General features: G+C 38.2%; 1 long non-coding RNA gene across 2 annotated transcripts in view; it reads left to right on the top strand.

Moving 5' to 3' along the window:
* The first annotated feature begins 8,591 nt into the window (after positions 1–8,591).
* The window catches only part of LOC134487061 (uncharacterized), a 29,085-nt gene continuing 16,418 nt past the window's right edge, over positions 8,592–21,258 (top strand). Inside the window, exon 1 of one of the 2 annotated variants that reach the window (XR_010066779.1) lies at positions 8,592–8,841. This is a non-coding gene — a long non-coding RNA (uncharacterized LOC134487061). The remainder of the gene's footprint in view (positions 8,842–21,258) is intronic. The other variant, XR_010066778.1, reaches the window with a different exon arrangement.

Below are 21,258 nucleotides of genomic sequence, written 5' to 3'. Positions count from 1 at the left end.
AGGCAAACCTTCATCCACTGAGGCACAACAAGGAAACTCAGATAGCAAACACAGAGAACAAATCCAAGGGCAGATAACAGAGTCAGAGACAGCTCCTTCACCTACTGTTAGGAATCCCAGATGAAAACAAAACTATACATCTCCTACACGTGTTCAGAGGGCCTATGTCTACCCGGTGCATGTGCTCTGGTTTGTGGTTCAGAGTCTGTGAGCCCCTATTATACCAGGGTAGTTAATTCTGTAAATTTTCTTTTGGTACCTTTGACCGTCTGACTTCGTCAAACTTCTGCTTCTTCCACAGGATTCCCCAAGTTCTATGTAATGTGTGGCTGTGGGTTTTTCAAATAAAGCGATTGGTTTAAAAGATTTCTTCGTGTTTTATCCAAATTCTGAAATTCTACACATCAATTTTAACATGAAGAAATGGAGGTAGTTGTTACTTACCTACATTGTATATTGTATTTATCCAATATCAATTTGAGTTATTTTAATTGAAAAAATAATGTGATATATATTTACCAATTATATACAAAATATGATAGTTAAAGATAATGTTATATATACATATGTATATATACATACACACACACATATATATACATATGTATATATACATACACACACACATATATATATACATACACACATATATATATATACAAACACATATATATATATATACATACACACACATATATATATATATATATATACAAACACACACACACATACATATATATATATACTATGTCCCTCTTTGGAGTTCTTGAACAGGACATCCCAAGAAACCCCCAAAACAATGTTACTGCTATTGCCCATATGTTGATTACCTGCCAGGAATTGAAGAGAAGAAAATATTGCTGAAGGCAATACCTTGGACACCTGAAATGTGTTGAAGAAGGTTAAAAAGATTTCAAGAGCCAGAAGTACCAGGAAATAGCATGAGAAACTTTCTTCTGTCAATGAGAAAGAGCAGTCTTGAAAATCTCAACAATGTACTTGCCAAAAGGAGAACTTGAAAGGGACAACAACCGTTGGTATACCAACATGGATATGGGAAAACTGGCAAACCTCCATCACTAGATGAAGAGATAAAGGTAAGTAATATCCCTGTAGAGAGGGAGAATCAGTCTTTTACAGGGATGGGCCCGATAATAGTTTATCTAATACCAAATAGTCAGCTCTAAATACACATATCTACAAAGAATTCTAAAGTGAAGAGCAGATTCTCTCTCATCACTCTGTGTATGTGTGAGAGAGAATGTGTGTGTATCTCTGTGTGTATGTGTGTATATGTGTCCTCTGTGTATATATGTAGGTGTATATGTTTGACAACAATAATTAAGAAAAATAGTCTATGGATTTTAGGATTTAGGGTAAATGGGATGGGTTGGGGAAGGAAGAGGAAGGAGATAAATGATTAAAAAAAAACAGTACTTATGTAGGAATTTCCAAAGTTTAAAAATATTCATATTCATGTGTCATAAATTTTTCATAAATATTTACATCATATGAAATTTAAACTATAGTAAATATATTTAACTCTTATTTGATTTTTAGATTATAAATTAGATTAAATACCTTTAACTCTTTGATTTTGTTATTGTAAAGAGTATTGGAATTATTTTCTTTCACCTCTTTTAACAGTAGTGTGTTTTGAGTGTACCAGGAGAACACTCCACAGCAATACACTGAGGACGTCGTATGTATCTGTTGATTAAGTTTCTCCATATCTTCATCTTATTTTCTCCTTTCTGCAAGCCGTAGGTAGCCACCATTTTATTCTTAACATGTGTTAGATTAAGTGCTTTAGATTCAATATGATAAAAACCACATGGTACTTGTATTTTGAGGCCTGTCTACTTTTTTTTCAGAAAATCTTCTAGTAACATTTATGCTTTTGCAAAGAACAGGGTTCATAGCCTTTTCATAGATGAATATTGTCGCTTCTGTCTCTGTCCCTCAGAAATGAGCGACATCATGACGTTCTTCTCAAAGTGCAGTCCCGGGCACCATCTTGGGGATGCTGCCACACCGCTCCCCACATCTCCCCCTTCTTTAAGTTTTTGGCAGAGAGAATGCCTGTCTTAGGTTACCCCCTGCAGCAATGCCCCTTATCCGTCATCAGGAGACAAACAGCTTAGGTTTGATCCCTGTCTTAGGTTGATGACATGCCCAGGGAGTCTTACCCGTCATTGACTACTTTCTCTAGCATGCCAAGCCACACTTGAGGAGACTGTCCTGTCTCCACCACTGCAATAGCCTGTATTATTAAGGCTTGAGTTCTGCACTGATGAAACTGTATATAGCATATGCACCAAAAGGCCAGGATGCTAATAAGAATCAGGCATAGGGCAAGTCCAGCAAGTCCAGCCCATTCTTTCAGCTGTGAGGCAACAGCGGCAATCTAATTGGCCAGTCTTCCAGCTAAGGACATGCTCTGTGTCTGTGTGAATCATCCTTTGTGGTGTGCTGCTATGGTTCTGGTCCACTGCCTTGCCACCTGTGAGTCTGGAAGCTTCAGCTGTTAGGAACCAGAGGCTGGTTAGCTTTGAGTCTGCATAGGGCTCTTCATGCTGCAGCAGACTTTGTGATCCAGTAGCTCTGGCCGAAACCTTTAAACTTCCACTTTCCCACCACTTCCATGGTGACCGTGCACTTGAGTGGAGTTGATATGGACGATGGATTGTCTCAATTCCTGAACTAGTTGATCCAGTGTTGAGACCAAATTCCTGGAAGATACTGAGATATATTACGGGATATCTGAGCAGCACGACTGACATTCACGAATGGTATGGAGGTGACACACAGTCCTGAATATTTCCACTCACAACCCAATTGCATTAACTCCATCAAAATATCAGCTTGTTCCTGGAGCAAATCGACCCTTTGATACATCAGTAAAATCCCCACTTTCAACTGACTATTAATATTACCCTGAACATCTAAAGTTTCTGCAACACCTGCGGATAAATTACAGCTGCAGCAGTCTGTACTATGGAGGTAAGGGATATGGCCACAGCAATGGCTGCGATGGCAGAAACTGCTATAGCAGTAACAATGGCTGCAGGAATACCAAAAACTGTCTAGATTTCCGTGTGTAAGCTACGTCCCTCTGCCCCGCCCAGAGCATACGGAGGCAGATGAGGCGGCCCTGGATCCAATGGTTCTACCTTTAGTTTCACTTTCTCTAAGCTGTCGGCGATGCTTTCCAGATCATCTTCCGACATTTCCCCCTCGCTAAAATTTCCTTGCATCTCTAATTTTTGAGAATGTTCCTCCCTAACATGATTTAGTCCCTCATTTCCCTTTTGTAGCTCTAGGCCACACCTTTCCTCATCCCCTATGCAATTTTTCAGTAATTTCCACACTGGCAGCACTCCTTTTGGTAAAACCCCCCGCTCCTTGGCAAACCTCAAATCTTTCTCTAATTTCTTCCAACTGGGCATTGTAAGATATCCTGTCACCGGAAACCACAGAGCAACCTGGTCCACTGCTTTTAAAAAATTCTCTATTTCTTTCTTTAGCCCGATTCCTTTCACTTTTAACAAATCCTTGAGGGCTTGGCGAACTGTCTGAGCTGATGTTGAGTTCTCCATTGTGCTTGGTGCGACTTGTCCCAAAACCGGGAACCTTATAGTCTCAATCTGAGAGCTTAGAGACTTGTCCCAAAACCGAGAACCTTATAGACTCAATCCGAAAGCTTTTCTCGTCCCACTTACCTGGGGACTTACCAGCTAGCCGCCCTGACCGCGATGAGTTCTGAACCAAGGAGGAGGTTCCCCGTACGGGCCACCACTTGTCGCTTCTGTCTCTGTCCCACAGAAATGAGCAACACCACGATGTTCTTCTCAAAGCAGTTTATTTAGGAACCTTACAACATGCAAACAGGAATCTTTCTTTTCTTTTCTTCTCTCTCCCTCTTCCCCAGTCCCGAAGCACACTCCCTTATATCCTCCCTCACCTCCGACTCCCCAGTCCAGACTGTGTAATCTCAGTTCATAGGTCCATGTCACATGGCCTGATCTTGCATCATGGTGTGCCTGCATAGCTCTCACAATGGACGTGGCTAGTTTCAGGTGTGTGAGGAAGTCAGGTGCTAGTCATGAGACTTAGCTGTAGTCCCATGCGCCATCTTGGTGCTGCCACCACACCCGCTTCCCACAGAACATTAACCTATATGTCTGTATATAGTATATTGTTGTCATCTATCTATCAGTTGACACTTATGTTCTTTCCATATTGACTATAGTGAATAAGTGTTACAATAAATAAATATTGCTGATATCATTTCTATATGCAAATCTAACTTCTGTTGGGCAAATGCCAAGTATGTTTTAGATGGATTAACACAAATTAATTACTTGAATAATGAAGAAGTGTTAAAAAATTGTTAGATTTGCTGTGGAGACAAGCAAAATGTTCCTTTTTCATAGATAGGGCACAGACAACAGAACTGTTGGAATGAAATTAAGAATGGAATTAAGTTACATCTAGCTTGATGAACCAATAAGTTCAATTAGGACCAAATATTGGGACCACAAGATCACTCTTGGCTTTCCAAGCAAACATTTACCTATCTATCGATACTTGAGAATGGGGTATGACAATGTAAACTCCTCCCCCTAGCAATTCTTAACTGTCTCATATTTTTGCAGGGAGACATGACCTCATGAGCATTTACCTACTTCATGGTAAATCAAAAACCAGTGTTTTGCAGGTCTGCTGTTATGGGCAATCAAAATGATGACAACTCAGGGTATATTTATTCAAAAGTTAGTTCATCCTCATAATCAATAACTATTTGACAAGCTTTGCATATTTGTCTTATTATGTGTATGCAAACGTTTTGTAATTATTGTACCAGAAACTCAAAAATTTATTCTGTGCTTGGTCACTAGTGATGCATTTTGTATCATCAAATAATTCTGTATGGCAAATACACACCTAAACATTTATATTTTTAAAAATACAGAAAGTATGTTTTGAGAGTTTTGGGAGAGGCTATGGTATTGGTAACCGTAGAGCAATCCCATTATTTTTACCTTCAGATTCTAATTATGCACCCTAAAGTTAAATAAGAGAGCAAAAGCCAACAGAATGCTTCATGATACTAAAACCATAAGGTATGTAAAACATCTGGAAGAAAAATGGGTACTTATCTCTAATTTTTTCAGCTTATACTTAAAAGTTGTCTTCTGTCAACAATCCATGCATAGCATTGTGGTTTGCACTATTAATGGTGGAGTAAATGGAGGGCAAAGTTCATGGCTACTACCATAGTGGTGAGTGGAAATTCTCTGAAAATACTACATACAGCACCAATTGTCCAACAAGTGTACTTTAAAAAAATGAATACAGTTTTTGAAAAATGCATTTGCTGATAAAGTGAGTAAATACAAGGTGACTGTGAGATAAGAAAATTTATATTTCTTCTAAATCTGCAATTGACTGATTTAAACATTTTATAAGGTTGGGATAAATGTATATACTGTGGTGTGTGTAATAGGGTGAAAACCAAATCTACGTAGATATTACCAAAAGTTTCAGGTAAACTATTTCCATTTCCCTGGCTGATATTCAAGTGTCGGAATACATGAAGAAAATCAACAGCCCAGAAACCCTTTATACAGCAGGAAGCAACCATTCAAGTAATGTATCTATAGGTGTGATTACATTCAGATGTGTTTTAAGACAAATCACCACTGAAATAAACAAACAAAATGTCAGTGGTCCACAGAGAAACAAAGCAGGGCCACAGAGGTAGTAATAAGTAAATTATAGCTTTCAAATTATAAGCTTAAATTTATAACTGAAATGTCAAGATTAATAAGTCGGTAAATAAAAAAGTAAGACAAGCTCATGTTGATTCCTACAATGACTAATTAGTGAGTATGCATGAATTGACAAAGATACTGGAAATAGTATACATATGAAAAAAGGATCTTTGGAAAATAATGATGCAAATGGAGAATTAAAATCTGGATTAAAATTAAAATACCATAAGTTTAAAAAAATAATTTTATATCATTTTCATTTTACACTAGTAATTGTTAATTTAAGATAAATTGCCATTTTGAGACATTGTCAAATTTGAGATAAACTTCTGACCCTTGAACTTTTTTTATTCTAGGTTATTTTACAGCAATGTAGATATTGTGAAGTTGATATGGGAAAACATAGTTGATAAAATAAATATTGGGTTTTGTGATGTGTATAGAATTATTAATAAGTCAACAATGCCCACTGAATTCCTTAATCTAATGGATATAATAAATATTCATTAGGTGTTCTTTGAAATTGATGTTCATGTTGGAAAAAAAAACTCATTAAGACTCAGGAAAAAATCAACATTATTTTTGGTAGTCTATCATTTACTCTCCAGAATTTGAGAATAAATCTCTATAAGTACTGTAAACACTATATAACTGAGATATAGAACATGAAGAAATACAACTGATATTACCTGGAAACCATACCTCTACCATGTAGATTTTAAATTACTGGAAGATGTTATTTTTCTACTGGAGAAAAAAATCCATTATCATTCTCACCTAGCTATGAATCTTCTGAGCTACATAACAACTTGCCTGGCAACATATGCCCACTGTTGCAGTAGTGACACAAATGTTATGGGAATAACCAAGTCTTGCTCCAAGAGATGAAACCCATACATGACACTGTCAATGAGATCAAGATCCTGTGGCAAGTTAGTTCATAGACACGAAGAAAAATCCTATTACCATTATTCTACTAAAAAGTGAGAGCCATAAAATTGATTCTGATAGCTTATTGCTATGTCATAGACTGGTGTAATAAGGGAAGCTTCTTTCAGAAGATGTCAATTAACACAGGGAACCACAATTGCCAATACTGAAACAATTGCTGACTTCAGAAGGCTCAGGCCTAAATGGAGTTTATATCACTTTTGTTTGAAATTACTGTTCTATTGCTGTCAAGAGAGACTGTGAACAAGGCAAAGCTTATAAAAGAATGCATTGAACTGGGGCCTTGCTTACAGCTTTAGAGTTAGTCTATTAATATTTCGGCAGGAAGAAGACAGACATGGTGATAGAAAGGTAGCTGAACACTTTTGAATCTTGATCTACATCCAGAAAGAGTCAGTCACTATGGCTGGTTAAGGTGTGTGAAACTTCAATGTCCACCCCCGGTGACCAAAACCTCCAAAAAGGCCACAAGTCCTACTCTTTCCCATATTGATCCACTCACTGGAGATTAAACATCCAAGTACATGAGCATGTGCAACCCATTCACATTCAAACCACCGAAATACCCTTTGTAATCAAAGCTCAAGGATATACATGGAACAGACTGTCAAACCATTATACAAGGATGAGGTGGCCGATAACACCAAGGAAATAGCAGTTTTCTAGACACAACTGAAAAGATGCGTATAAAACTAACAGATATTATAAAAGCATGGGCAGTATGGGTACAGGCTTATGCCATTGAAAAATCAGAGAAAGAAAAAGTAGGAGATCATAAGCAATTCCATTCCTCCTTGAAGATATTTTGTATTTGATTAATTCTGAGAAAAGGAAAGTCTTTTTTGTTGTTGTTGTTTTTATTGTTTTGCTTTTTTTAGATAGAGTTATACCTGGTTTATCAATTATACTCAAAGGTAGACCATATATTAATGCAAAGTTAGCCAATAAAAACTAGAAAAATGGACAATATATGAGGTGGGAAGGGAGAAAAGGAAGGGTCTGGAAAAAATTGGAGGTGATAAATATGATCAAAATTGTATGACATCCAGTCAAATGCATAATATTTTACAGTGTATAATAATCTTGAAGAATAAGTAAAATTTTATTTAATAATAAACCCTCAAGAAGTAGCAATATTGCAAGTCTCCAGAGAAACTTTGAAAGTCACAAAGCCTCTCCCAAAGAAGTAGACCTACAAAAGATTTTTTAAAGATAAATGGTGGGCTAGCAAAGCCCCCAGCAAGTTCTGTTCAGAACTTCTGAAATCTAGATCTCCTGAGTAATTCACAATGCTAAAGAGGAACTGGAGTTTTAGGCAGTTTTGAGCTGCCATGTAGCTTCCAAAAATCAAGCACATGTTCTCTGAAGAGCATCCATTTTCCTTAAGCATGCATACTTCATCCAACAGTGTTATAAAATATGTCAGTTAAGCATTTTCACAAGTAATAAGGTGTTCTAATAAAATTTATTAAATTCATTGTACTTGGTAGGATATAGTGTACATAAAAGCCTTGCAATTATTTCCTGCTATTACCACAGTAGACTTTTATTAATTATGAAGATGAAAGAAATGGGCAAGGGTGCTTGGTTCTGGGCTAGAGAAATTGCTGAAAGGTTTCGAGTACTTCATCCTCTTCCAGAGGACCCAAGATCTGTTCCTAGCACCCACATGGGGAAGATCAAACTGCCTGTATCTTCTACTCTAAGTAATCTGGCCCTGTCTAATTTCTGTAGGGCGCCCTCCTGTGGTGAACAACGGTACTGCACATGCGCAGGCTTTGCACCTGGCATCAGTTGGCTGGTAATATGCTAATGAGGGAGCAGCACCATGCTAATAAGATAACTCATGCTCCACCAATCCCTGAAGGACAATTAGCATAGCCTCAGCCTGCTGTCTATATAAGGCGAGCGCTTGAGGTCCCCCTGTCCTGTTCAAGAGAGCTGTACAGTAAACGCTTTGCTGCAAAAGGATCTTGGTGTCTGTGTGCGTTCTTGCTGGCAAGATGATAGCGCGGGATATTTGGTGCCGAAACCCGGGAAAAAAATGCCTCACCATCGCCAGCGCCGAGGAGACCCTCAGCTCTCGGAGAGGATTCAGAATTGCAGGACGAAGGTAAGCTCTGAGAGGCATGTTTGGTCTTGATCTCTCTCATCTCTCTCCCCCATTAGAAGGTGCGGTGGAAGCTTTTGTTATTGTTTTGGCAGCGCTCATTCTTTTTCTTTTGTTTCTGATTTTGCGGCTGCCGCTAGGCACAGTCAGAAATCGTGCCTAGAAGTTGAGAAATGCCGCCCAATAGTAATAGCAGGACAAGGGGCGTTAGAGGACAGCATGTCAGAAACAGAGCGAGGTGAAAGATTAGAAGCTTTAAGAAGGAAAGGTGCGGGTTGGGGATTTAGCTCAGTGGTACAGCGCTTCCCTAGCAAGCACAAGGCCCTGGGTTCAGTACCCAGCTCCAAAAAAAAAAAAAAAAAAAAAAAAGAAGAAGAAGGAAAGGTGCACCTAATAAAAGAGAACCTTCCAAGGACCTTGGATCCGAGGAAGCGAGAGATAGGGGAAAGGACGCCCTGGGAGAGAAACAGGGGAAGGAAAAGAAAACCCCGAAAAAAAGCCTTTATCCGGTAGAGGAATTAGAGGCTTTGGGGCTTGATAGTTCAGAAACAGATGAGCTTAGCCTCTCTGAGGAAGAGGATATAGAAGCCTTAGAACTGGCTGGCAGTGACTCTGAGCAAGAGTTGTCAGAGTCGGAAAAGGAGGAATTAGAGGAAGAGGCAGCCATATATGAGGAAGAAAGATATGGGCCTAGGTGGAGAGCCACTCTGAAGAAACTGAAAGTTATGGATCCTTTGTGGGCAAGGCTGGTAATTTTGTTTCTTTTTTTCTTTGTGTGGGATAGAGAAACCACAGGGGGCAAGCTTAAGCCCGGACCAAAACCTCTTTGGCGAATGGTCCCTGGCTGCTTAGAGGATAAACGATGTGAGGAAGCCGTTAGGACAGGTCAGAGGGTCCTTGCAGAGCAACAAGAAAGTATATCGGAGGGAGAAAAGGTCTCAAAAGAAAAAAAGAAAAGAAAAGGAGATAAAAAGAACAGAGAGAAGGCAGAGAAAAAAAATGGGGTAGTGCAGCTTTTGTTGTGGCTCAAGTTGAGACTATTGCTAGGTATGTGTTTAGGCTCTGGAAACCTCACAGAGTCATACTGATCAGATTTGATAGAGGTAGACTGCCTGAAATATTTATACAGGAGAATCAAACAAAAATATATCTTGATTCTAAACTTTTGTCTTGAGAATTGTACAGAGTGTGCCTACTTGGATTCCTGGTCTCAAGGACTTTCAGCTGGGACCAGTGAGGACACATAAGCTACAGCATTAGTTTCATTTTTCCTACCCCCTACCCCCAAGGACATCTCAACGCCCATGCACAGCTTGATGGAGTTACTGTAATTGGGTTGTGAGTGGAAATATTCAGGACTGTGTTTCCATACCATTTGTGAATGTCAGTCGTGCTGCTCAGATATCCTGTAATATATCTCAGTATCTTACAGGAATTTGGTTTCAACACTTTGATGAACTAGTCCAGGAATTGAGACAATCCATCGTCCATATCAATTCCACTCGAGTGGATGGTCACTGTGGAAGTGGTGGGAAAGGGGAAATCCTACCTCTCTGCTGACTCCTTTTGGAATCTGGGTCCCTTCGGTGGGACACCATCTAATTTTTCCTCTCTATGTCTATTGTCTGTCCTTGGTGCACCAAGCTGTCCATGTCTGTCAGTTTATGTCTGTGGTTTTTATTTCTCGTGGCTTAAATGTTTTATGTTTAATGTTCAAAAGAGAAAATGGTAAAAACTTTATCTGCTGGTCGTTCACACCTTGATTTGGTTTTAACTCGTTTCAAAAAATGAACAAATGAATAAAAAGCAGTTTCAATCAGTCCTTGGAGCCCTGTACCTGTAGCCAGGTGTCTAGGTCAGCTGGAGAAGCCGCCCGGGGGGCTGAGCGTCTGCACAACCTGATCTTAAAGGCTCCAGCAGCTCCTCAGCTTCTTTGGTACAGGAGCTGATCACTGTTTCTCTTAGTAAAATCCCTGACTTATTATTAGATTTAGCAGGTGACAAGGTGCTTCTCTTAAAATCACAGCTAGAAAAGTCATAATGGTGTTTGGTCTAAATAGTGAAGATATGTGTAGCCACTTCAATTTTGTTTCTGACTGGTTCTAAATGTATAATTATTCTCTACATTCCTTGGTTATGGACAATTAGCTTTTATGTTATTGGATATGGTTAAAAAAAGAAAAAAATGTGACATTGGTAACAGAAAGTTGAAAAAAATGTAACATTGGTAACAAAGTTGACATAAAACTGTTAATTTGGATAGAGTCATTCTAGACAACATATGGCATGAGCCAATCTAGGGAAACAGGTCTAAATTGGGACAATATTTTTATGGAACTCTTATCCTAGAAACCAGGTTTCTAAAAGATTTTAAGGGCAATGTCTCTTTGTTGAGGTATTGGAGACCACACCATCATGCATTCATATGTAAGAATTGACAGTCGAACCTTGTATAGACTCTGTATCTTGGAGACTGGATTTTGGAGACTAGATTATTTGTTGGAGGTTGAGTTTTGCTTTCCAAAGTTTTTTGCCCCTTTTGCCGTTAGATAAGAATCAGACTGCAGTGTGGTTTAATTTGCCACGGGATTCATCTGGGTCCTGTAAAAGCTGAATGCCACCTGGATTTCTGGCTGGTGGCCGGCCAGACAGGAGGGGCCTATGCCGTCTCGACAGCCAAAGAAATTGGACTGGTGAATTTGACAATTTGATGGAGCAGCTGCGTGTGGCCATTGTAACTGTGAATTCCACAAGAGTTGATGCTTCTTTCGCAGAGGGACTATCTTCATGGATCACCAATACTTTCTCCCCTTCTAAGGAGTGAGTGGGCATGTTTGCCTGGGAAGCTATTGTCCTCCTCAGATGTGGAGTAGGTCTCTGGCTTATTGGCGATTTAAAAAAGAGAGCATGCCAGACACAAAGTGGTTGTTTACCAGGCTATGACCACCATTAAAAAGGGTGCTTCTCCCAACATATGACTGGCCTCTTTGAAAGATTAAGAGTTCACCCTAGATCATTTTTGTCACTGTCATTTGGAGTCATTGTATCCAGAGACGGGCAACTTTCCTCGAGCTCGGACCAACCTAAGACATGGAGCCCAGTGGCGATAGGGTAACTCTATGACGGGTAAGGCCGAGTTTGGATGAGAACGACCTAAGACAGGAGCAATGACAAGATTGACGTGACACCCAGATCTAGACCAGCCATTTTATTAAACAAAAAAGGGGAGAATGTAGGGCGCCCTCCTGTGGTGAACAACGGTACTGCGCATGCGCAGGCTTTGCACCTGGCATCAGTTGGCCGGTAATATGCTAATGAGGGAGCAGCACCATGCTAATAAGATAACTCATGCTCCGCCAATCCCTGAAGGACAATTAGCATAGCCTCAGCCTGCTGTCTATATAAGGCGAGCGCTTGAGGGCCCCTGTCCCTGTTCAAGAGAGCTATACAGTAAACGCTTTGCTGCAAAAGGATCCTGGTGTCTGCATGCGTTCTTGCTGGCGAGACGATTTCTTTGGATATCTTTATACACATTACACACACACACACACACACACACACACACACACACACAGAAATAAGACGATGTAAATTAATGATAAAATATCACCAACGACAATATTTTGGTCACAATCCTACAGAATTACCTGATACTTTCTGTATTTAATCTTGGCTTAATATAGTGGTGAAAAGAACTTAGGACCTTTGATTTATGACTAAATAGATCATAAGTTTCAAAACTGAAGAAATTTTGTTCCTCTAAAGCAAATGTGGTGAGAATCTTGGACACCAGAAATAAATTTGTTAAATTCTTCACCAACAGATGTTACCTATGTTAATCTTTTTTATTTCTGTGTATTTCTCCTAGAAATGCTTTCTATATTCCACACCTTGACACCATTTGCGGCAACATTTAAACATATTTAAGTGGCGTCTCCAAACATAGGCTAGTGATCATTTCCAGTAATTCTAGTATCTTTATGTCAGTGATAGGTTAATTAAAATAAAAGATTTTAATTTGTAACCACTTTTTCTGCCACCTTCATTTTACTTAGGCAAATGTATAATGCTTACAATACTATAGCAATGAAGACAAATATAATTAATTTGGGATACAGAAATTATTAAGAAATAAGAGTAATCTGGAAATAGGGCTCAGTGATTAGCAGCAGTTTTTGATATTTAGCTCCAGTGCATATGACACTTTTTGTTGAACTCCTCTGGCTCCTGCACCCTTACATGCCAATAAAATAAACAAACAAATACTATTAAAAAACAAGAGCAATACCTATCCTCTTTCTCTTCATAAACATGAATATTTAATATGTAATAATACAGAACAAAACTGACTATCTTACTTATAAATCACCATTCCATTCTTTAGTCTATGTGGTAAGATACTTAACAATGTATGAGTAGTTGATTTAACTCCATTTCCTTTATCTACTTCTCTGTCATTCTGTCTGTCTACGTATTGAAATATAGAGATTTCCAAGTTTCTGTTGAATGTTACCATATGCTTATTTTGCCTAATTCTTCTGTAATCTTTCGTAGATCAGTGCCTGTTTTTAGGCCACTTAGAATCTTGCATTAATTTAGTTATTACTGAATTAGAAAGACTATCCTGCTTAATATTCCTGATTATAAAAAAAAATAAAGCATTAATGAGGTCTCACTCCCTGGCCTGCTCCTGCCATGATCATTTGAATGATAGAACTTTTCAGCTATTTAATCATTCCAATAGTGTCTGGTTGGTAAAAGAGCCCTAAACTTTTTATTATGTTAATTATGCAAACTACTTGGCTATGGTCACTATTGGGTTTTCTGTAGGGACAGATTATGGGAAACTGTGAATTATATAACTGTGAATTTCCAGTGGTCCATGCTGTTATCCAGAGGTCAGCAGTTATAACTGAAGATTGTTCTCTGAAGAAAGACTGAGAACAGACCCAAGACAGTACTGTTTACTATGAGGAAGGAAAAACCCAGTGTTAATAATTTTTGACAAAATTGTTTTCAGAAGATATTATTGGATGGTTTTCTTTCCTTAAAGAGGAAGAAATTCAAATGAGCTTGGATGGATTCCCAGATTGCACATCTGCTTGTCTAAATCACACCTGAGAGGTAGCAACCTAACAGATGGGAGTGAGAAGGATTAAAGAATGGCTTCTTTTTAATTTTATATGCCTATAATCACAATGGCTTACACTCATTACAACAAAGAGTCTTTAGGCTGCAGACACTCCTGTAAATATAGACTGTACCACCTGGGTGTCAGACAAGTAGATACAGGTGCAATTGTGGGCTCCCTTGATGAATAGGATAAATGTCTAGTTAGATATACACATGTCATTCTTCTAGCTGTTCATTCCTTTTCTCTATTATAAGTGTTGTTTAACATACCTCTCTTTTCTGTATTAGGGAGCATGAGTGACTCATATCTCCTCCCTTTACTTTTCCACATCTGCTCCTTTTGATTCCTCGTCAGTCTTTGACGTTTTTTATTTATTTATTTACTTATTTATTTATTTATTTATTTATTTTTGGTTCTTTTTTTTTGCGGAGCAGGGGACCGAACCCTGGGCCTTGTGCTTCCTAGGCAAGCGCTCTACCACTGAGCTAAATCCCCAACCCCGACCTTTTTATTTGTTAAAAAAATATATTTCATGGATGAAAAATATTGAAAATACATTAAACAGTCAAAATTATCTCCTTTCTCTCTTTATGCATGTGGCAATTAGGGGATTGGTATAATGGAACAAATAAAAATATATAGAAACTTTTATTTTGAGATTTTTAATTTAAATATGTTTCCCACTCCTTTTCTATTTTGCCCTCACTCCTGCTCTCCTTCAAATTACCGGCTTCTTTTTGTAATATTATATTATGCATTATGTATGTACAGATATATTCTTAAATATAACCCGTCAAATCCATATAATGCTATTTCTATAAGCATTAAACATAAGGGTTATATACTACACATACATACACTATACAAATGTCATAAAGGTTGATTGACTGGTACTGGACAATTTTGGGATAGCAGCTTTTGTTGTTACCAACTTCACATAGTTTAATATATGCTTTTGTTTGTTTGGGGTGTGTGTGTGTGTGTGTGTGTGTGTGTGTGTGTGTGTGTGTGAAGAGGGTTCTTCATCCATTTGGTTGACATATTCTTTGGCATCATCCTTACTTAGTTCATGTTTGGAAGACTTTATGAATGAAACTTAAATTAAATAATTATAATTTGTGTAATCATTGGAAAAGGTGAAAATGATTAATATAGCATGTCTTAAATAAAAAGATAGTACTGGAATCGTGAAGAACTTAGTATGTCAGTTAAAAAGCATGAAAAAATAATACATTCTAACAAATAATCTTATAAAATACACTGTGTACAGTGTTAGGTCAGTTTAAGAAGAAAAAATTTAATCCCATTATCAAAACAGGAGAGACGAAGTATCTAGGTGCATTCTTGGAATATTTTAAGTATAAAAGATTCCATCACTGCAATGCATCAACAGTGTAAAGCTGGGAGAGACAAAGATTTGCAGTCAGTAAGTCTGACAGTGTGTTAACTAACTGATGTGGAATGGCTTGCTAGCTTTGACTTGCTCGTTCATAATTGTTCCACTTAATCATGTAATATCAGTATTGGCTAGCATTTATGGATCTCTTGTGCTCAATTTCTTAGATAAGGTTCTTTTTCTTCCCATGCAGATGCCAATAGCCATTTTTGTAAAACAGGGAGAAAATGTAAAGTGCAGTGGGATCTGACAGGAAGAAATAGTGGTTGATTAATTATGACCGTGAAATCTAGTTTCTAAACAGAAAGGGGTGTTTGATGATCTTCTGTAAGTCATGGGATAATATATATATAATTGTTTTAAAGTAGATCTCATCAAACTCTTAATTGTGCAAGATTTTGCTTTATTCTGAAATAATAACTTAAAATAATAAAGGGAGAATTTTCTTATTATTCCATCAAATAACTGTCGATAAAATAAGAAATCTTCTAGTAAGTTGTTTAGTCTCTATTTTAGAGTCTTTTATTCTGATGGTTAAGTATAAGTGATTTGATCAACTCTCTGATTCAGTAGTATAGCTTATTTGACCATCTTAGAGTGGATATGAATCAGAAAGATCCCAACAGTTCTTAGCTTTTATTTTTTTTTTTTGAAAGTTACCACAGCTCATGTAAAAGCCATGACTGTGAGCAGGCATAAAAGCACTGGTTTTAACAATCTCAATTATTAGATTCTTATAAACATGATTGAGTTAAATAAAATACAGGCAGAGAAAACTAGCATTTCTCAAAAATTATAATCGGCATGTAATGCATTTATAAGATAATCATTCTCAAGGGACTCAATGGAAGTATTCATCACACACACACACACACACACACACACACACACACACACACAAACAACACACACATAAACAAAATCCTGGAGAAAGTTATCTATATAAATTTGAAAATAAAACCTCAATATTAAGACTGTATGAGGAACATCTTTTGAAGACAACTAACCTCAGAAAATGAAGGACTTTCATCTCCAAGATGTAGTACAGAAGTGAGTTTAACTCTAATATTAACCCAAATTCTCCATCTGTTGAGAATAGAGTGAAATGTATGTAGAGCCTCCAATAAAGGCCACTCTCAGATCAGTCATCTCATGTACAGTACGGCCTCCTGAAATGTATCCAGGATCTCATTGGGTCTGGGCGGACAGGAGAAATTTGTTTCTGACTATGTCGGTGCCTCCATGAATAACAGGAATTTGGTTTTTGAATTGATAGTGTCTTTCATATTGCCATCATTGATGAGGCTAAAATAAAAGCCTTCATATTCCCTAAGAGAAAAAATAGAAAGTGTGTGTGTGTGTGTGTGTGTGTGTGTGTGTGTGTGTGTGTGTGTGTGTGTGAGTGTGTGCACGTGCATGCTCTTGGTGCCTGAGGAACTGATCAAATATCTTGGGTTCAGACTCCATCTTTGAGAACCTGACCTATGATTGAACTCAAGTTTACTAACAAACTGGCATCTAGCACCAATTTCCAGGTTACCCCCAAACAAGACCTGTGTCTTGAACAAGCTTCCAGGTTATTCCCCAACAAATCTGTACCTCCTGGTTACAAGCCTGCCCCTGAAACTTCACTTTCTAACAATCAGCAATCAAGAGTAAAACGGAAGTTAAGCTTATTGTTTGATTCCTAGCACCAGGCAATTATGTTAAAGGCCATTGTGACCTTTCAATCAGATTTGTACCAGGCTAGATATTCCCTTCTTCCCTCTATAAATGCTTGCCTGAAACTGGGCTTGTTCTCCTGCCCCCTGCCAGTTCTCTTGCATTGGTGGTGTAGCTCAAGCTTGAAGATTTAATAAGGAGACCCTAATGCAAATGCAAGGAACCACCAATTCCTTGGTGGTCTTTTGTTGGTAAAAAGGAAGAGAAGAGTCTACCTCCAATAGAAAAACAGGATATCATGTGGAGGGATGAGGTTGCCATCCCAAGTCAAACACTCTGACCCCTAACTCTTCCTGTCTAAAAGAATGGCAAGAACAATAATTGTAGTACTATGTGTTCTAAGTTTCCTCTGCTACAGGTCACAGACACTAGGGGAGGCAGAAAGCAGGGTCTTTGACTGCACCTACCTGGTGGGTGCTAGGCCATAGGTAAGCACAGAGGCACCACTCAGGGTGGGAAAGTGCAATCAGATGTATGGGAAGGCCAGAGTTGATTCGAGGATCTGCCAGCCTGCAACAAGGCCGGGGCCAACTGGTTCTCAGGCTCTTGGACATCCAGTTACTGCTGGGTGCCATGGAAGAGCTCAGAAAAGAGTTGGGGGCCTGTGGGCTGAGTCTAGCTCAGGGCCAGGGTTCGGGAGAGCTCCTGCTAGGCCTACAGGGAAAGTCCTTGACTTGATGGCTGACTCAGTGGAGGTCTTGTCTCGGAATAGAGAGAAGACTTCTAAGGGAGAATAGACAGTGGCTCTGTAGGGAAGGCCTTTTCATGGTTCCCTATGGTAGAGCCCAATGAAAATAGACACTCTATGGTCCCAAATCATTTATTGTTATAGTGGAAAGTGGATGCATAGACTGTACCCTATTTCTCAGGGTGGGCCTCTGATTTGCATGAAGGGATATTTCTGAAGTAAAGCTTATCTGCTCTGTCTTCTGGACGTATATAGACCTAATTAGCATGGAGATCTCTGTCTTGAGCCTACTTGACCACAAGTTATGTCTCTTTTCCTATTGTCTTGGTCTGAGATGATAGGGATTTCTCATCTACATGTGGAGGGGCTTGGGGTGCAACCCTTCTGTGACTGATGGCCATAAATCTATGGGACCTGTGGCTATATTACTGGGTCCTGGTGACTGGGAGCAGGCAAAGCTCTTTCTGTCCCTTCAGGGTCTCTGGGGCTTCAAAGCCTTTACCTCAACCAAGGACAAAGCTACTTCTCATGGTCCGCTGCCCCACAAAAAATGGAGAAGAGATGGAGGAAAAGGAGGTCCAGTGACTAACTCAAATTGGGATCCAGCTCAAGGGAAGGCTCCAAGACCTGACACTATTACTGATGCTATGTTGTGCTTACTACAGACATGGGTCTAGAATGTCTGCCCTCCAAGAGGCTGAACATGTAGCTGTCTGAGACAGATTCAGATATTTGTACCAAACCATTGAACTGAATTTGAGGACCACAGTGGTTGAATTAAGGAAAGGCTGGAAGAAGCTGAGAAGGAAGTTGACCCCATAACAAGATCCACAGTCGCAACTAATCCAGATCCCCTGAGATCTCTCAGACACTGTGTTACCAAACAGGCAGCATGCATTAGCTGGTCTGAGGACCCTGATACATATACAGCAGAAGTCAGCCTGGTCTAGCCTCACTGAGAGAAGATGAGAGACTTGAGGCCCTAGGGGGTGGGGAGGCTTGGCAGGGTTGGGGGTGGAAGAGTGGCTCAGGATGTGGAGACATCCTTTTGGATACAGAGGGGAGAAGGAATGGGCTGAGGAACAGTCATAGGGCAGACCAAGAGGGGAAATAACAACTGCACTGTAAAAAAAATACACTAGCATGAAAAGAACCAGACATAAAAAAATTACAAGAGAACTTATATGGATAATTTCTTCTCATTGTAGTATTTTTAAATGTCCTTTGTTGTCAAAATAAGTTAATTTATATTTATGAAGTTGGATGCAGAATACTTACATTGTTGTAAAACAACATTATATTTTCCTATATCATTACATTTAGCTTACACTACAAACAGCAACGTAAGTCATAGAAACCACCAAACAGCTTCAATTTCTACAGTTTGCCATTTTAATACTGCTATACATTTGGAGTTACATATTATATAATTTTTGAGATTGCCTCTTTAAACTAATGCTCTGAATATTTAATTTCTTATGAATATTAATAGTTGTTCTGTTTAAATCCTGCATAGTTTTCTATGCAAGAATGTACCATGATTAATTCAACCATTTACATTATAGTAGTCTATTGTACTGTTTTAACATTGACACTCATACAAAAAATACCAAAAATGTTCATTTTAGGAGTATGAGAACATACTTGACATATACTAGAATGAATGGTCAAATGTAGTTACTAGGTTTTGGGTTTTGGGTTACACAATGTATGATATATAATATACTCTACAGTGTGTCATGTGTCACATAATTTTATATATATTTATACATATATGTAAGTGTACATATATGTATATACAAAATGTATATAATAATTGTTTATTCTGTTTAGTATACCTTATATGTCCATATGTACATATATGCATGTCTGGCCACTTGAATTTGGATACTGTCTTTAGAAAAGTTTGATTTCTCCTGTATCTCTCTCTCTCTCTTTTTTCCTTTGTCTTTATCTATGGGAGAATTCCTCCATTCACATCATCTTGTCAACCAATGCTGCCATTGTGAAGGTCTTTATCAGTGGACTTTATTATTAAGATGCTAAGGATTCATGATGTGATTCCGTGTGACTGTCACACAGACAAGGAAATAATTTACAGCACTCAATAGTGTATCAGAGCCTTTCATGTACTTCCATTGTTGTAAAAGACCATTACCTTTTCCTGCATTATTACACTTAGAGTATTCAGAGATCACAACTGGGGTGGATATCTGCATTTTGACTAGTTGTTAGATGTTCTCTGCATTTTGACTAGTTGTAGATTTCTTTAATTGACACTATATGTTGAAAAAGTATTTTCTTCAATAAAAGCTGATAACTACAATTATCTGTTGTTATAAGTATATATGTTTATAATACATTTGGGATATTGCACTAGTTTAGACAACCAGCAATAGTTTCTTCACTATGTTGCATACTTCACCAGGTAAAAGATGTAGCCTATGGTTAGATTACTAAGGTTGGATTCCTTTCTATTTAGCAGTTCTTATATAACATTAAATGGCCATTCGTTATTGTTAAAATACAAGTGACACTAAGACACTCTTGGTACAGTCATAAGTGTGGTTCATAGATGAAACAGCTGGTTAGTACTTTTAGTTATTTTATTTCATTAACAGCTTTTATGACAACTTTTAATATTTTAAGAGCTAGATCTCAGGGAAGAAACTTCCAGATCAGTCACAGCTCTATACTCTCAAGATCTGATGTGTGGTATCTTTAGGATCTCACTTTCAAATTGTGAGAGCCAGCCAGTGTCAATGACATTAGCCTATGCTGTTTGGGTAGTATCTTGACCCTGATCAAACTAAAATGGAGGTGACCTAAACCTATGCCACGCACTGAAATTATTCTATAGTTTATGTTTCTTGGAGAAGAATATTTTCTCTCTCTCTCTCTCTCTCTCTCTCTCTCTCTCTCTCTCTCTCTCTGTGTGTGTGTGTGTGTGTTTGAATTATGACATATTTATATAAATATGAATTATGTTTTTATACCCTTGAAAAATGACTACATCCTGCCATCATTACTTTGCTTTAACCATGGGTTGAGTTTTATGATTCTTTCTTCCCTAAGTTCATATGTTCAGTGGTGCCATAATTTTAAGCAGTCCCTGTTTAGGCAACCCTATTGTTGAGATTTCACATACTATCCATATTAGTAGAAGAAAATCATTCACAGGAGACATCCTGTTCCTCTGCCTCTTACGATTTGTCAGTTTCATGTTGTTGAATGTTTCTTGATGCTGACATGGAGGAGCAGTATAGCTAATGTAACCATTGTAGTTGGGCACCTCATTGTTATTTCACTTCTGTATTTTGACAAGTTGTAGAACTCAGTATTAGTCTTCATCTGATTTTTTTTAAAAATGGAGATTTTTTGGACGATGGTTAAGAGTTACATGTAACTGTGAGTATAAATGTGATAAATCACAATATTTAAATATAGTTGGAAATTATATTGGTTTAGTGAAATAGCATC

This window comes from Rattus norvegicus, chromosome 5 (genome assembly GCF_036323735.1).
Source record: "Rattus norvegicus strain BN/NHsdMcwi chromosome 5, GRCr8, whole genome shotgun sequence".
Classification (NCBI taxonomy): Eukaryota; Metazoa; Chordata; class Mammalia; order Rodentia; family Muridae; genus Rattus; species Rattus norvegicus.
This window is presented reverse-complemented; position numbering and strand designations above follow the sequence as displayed.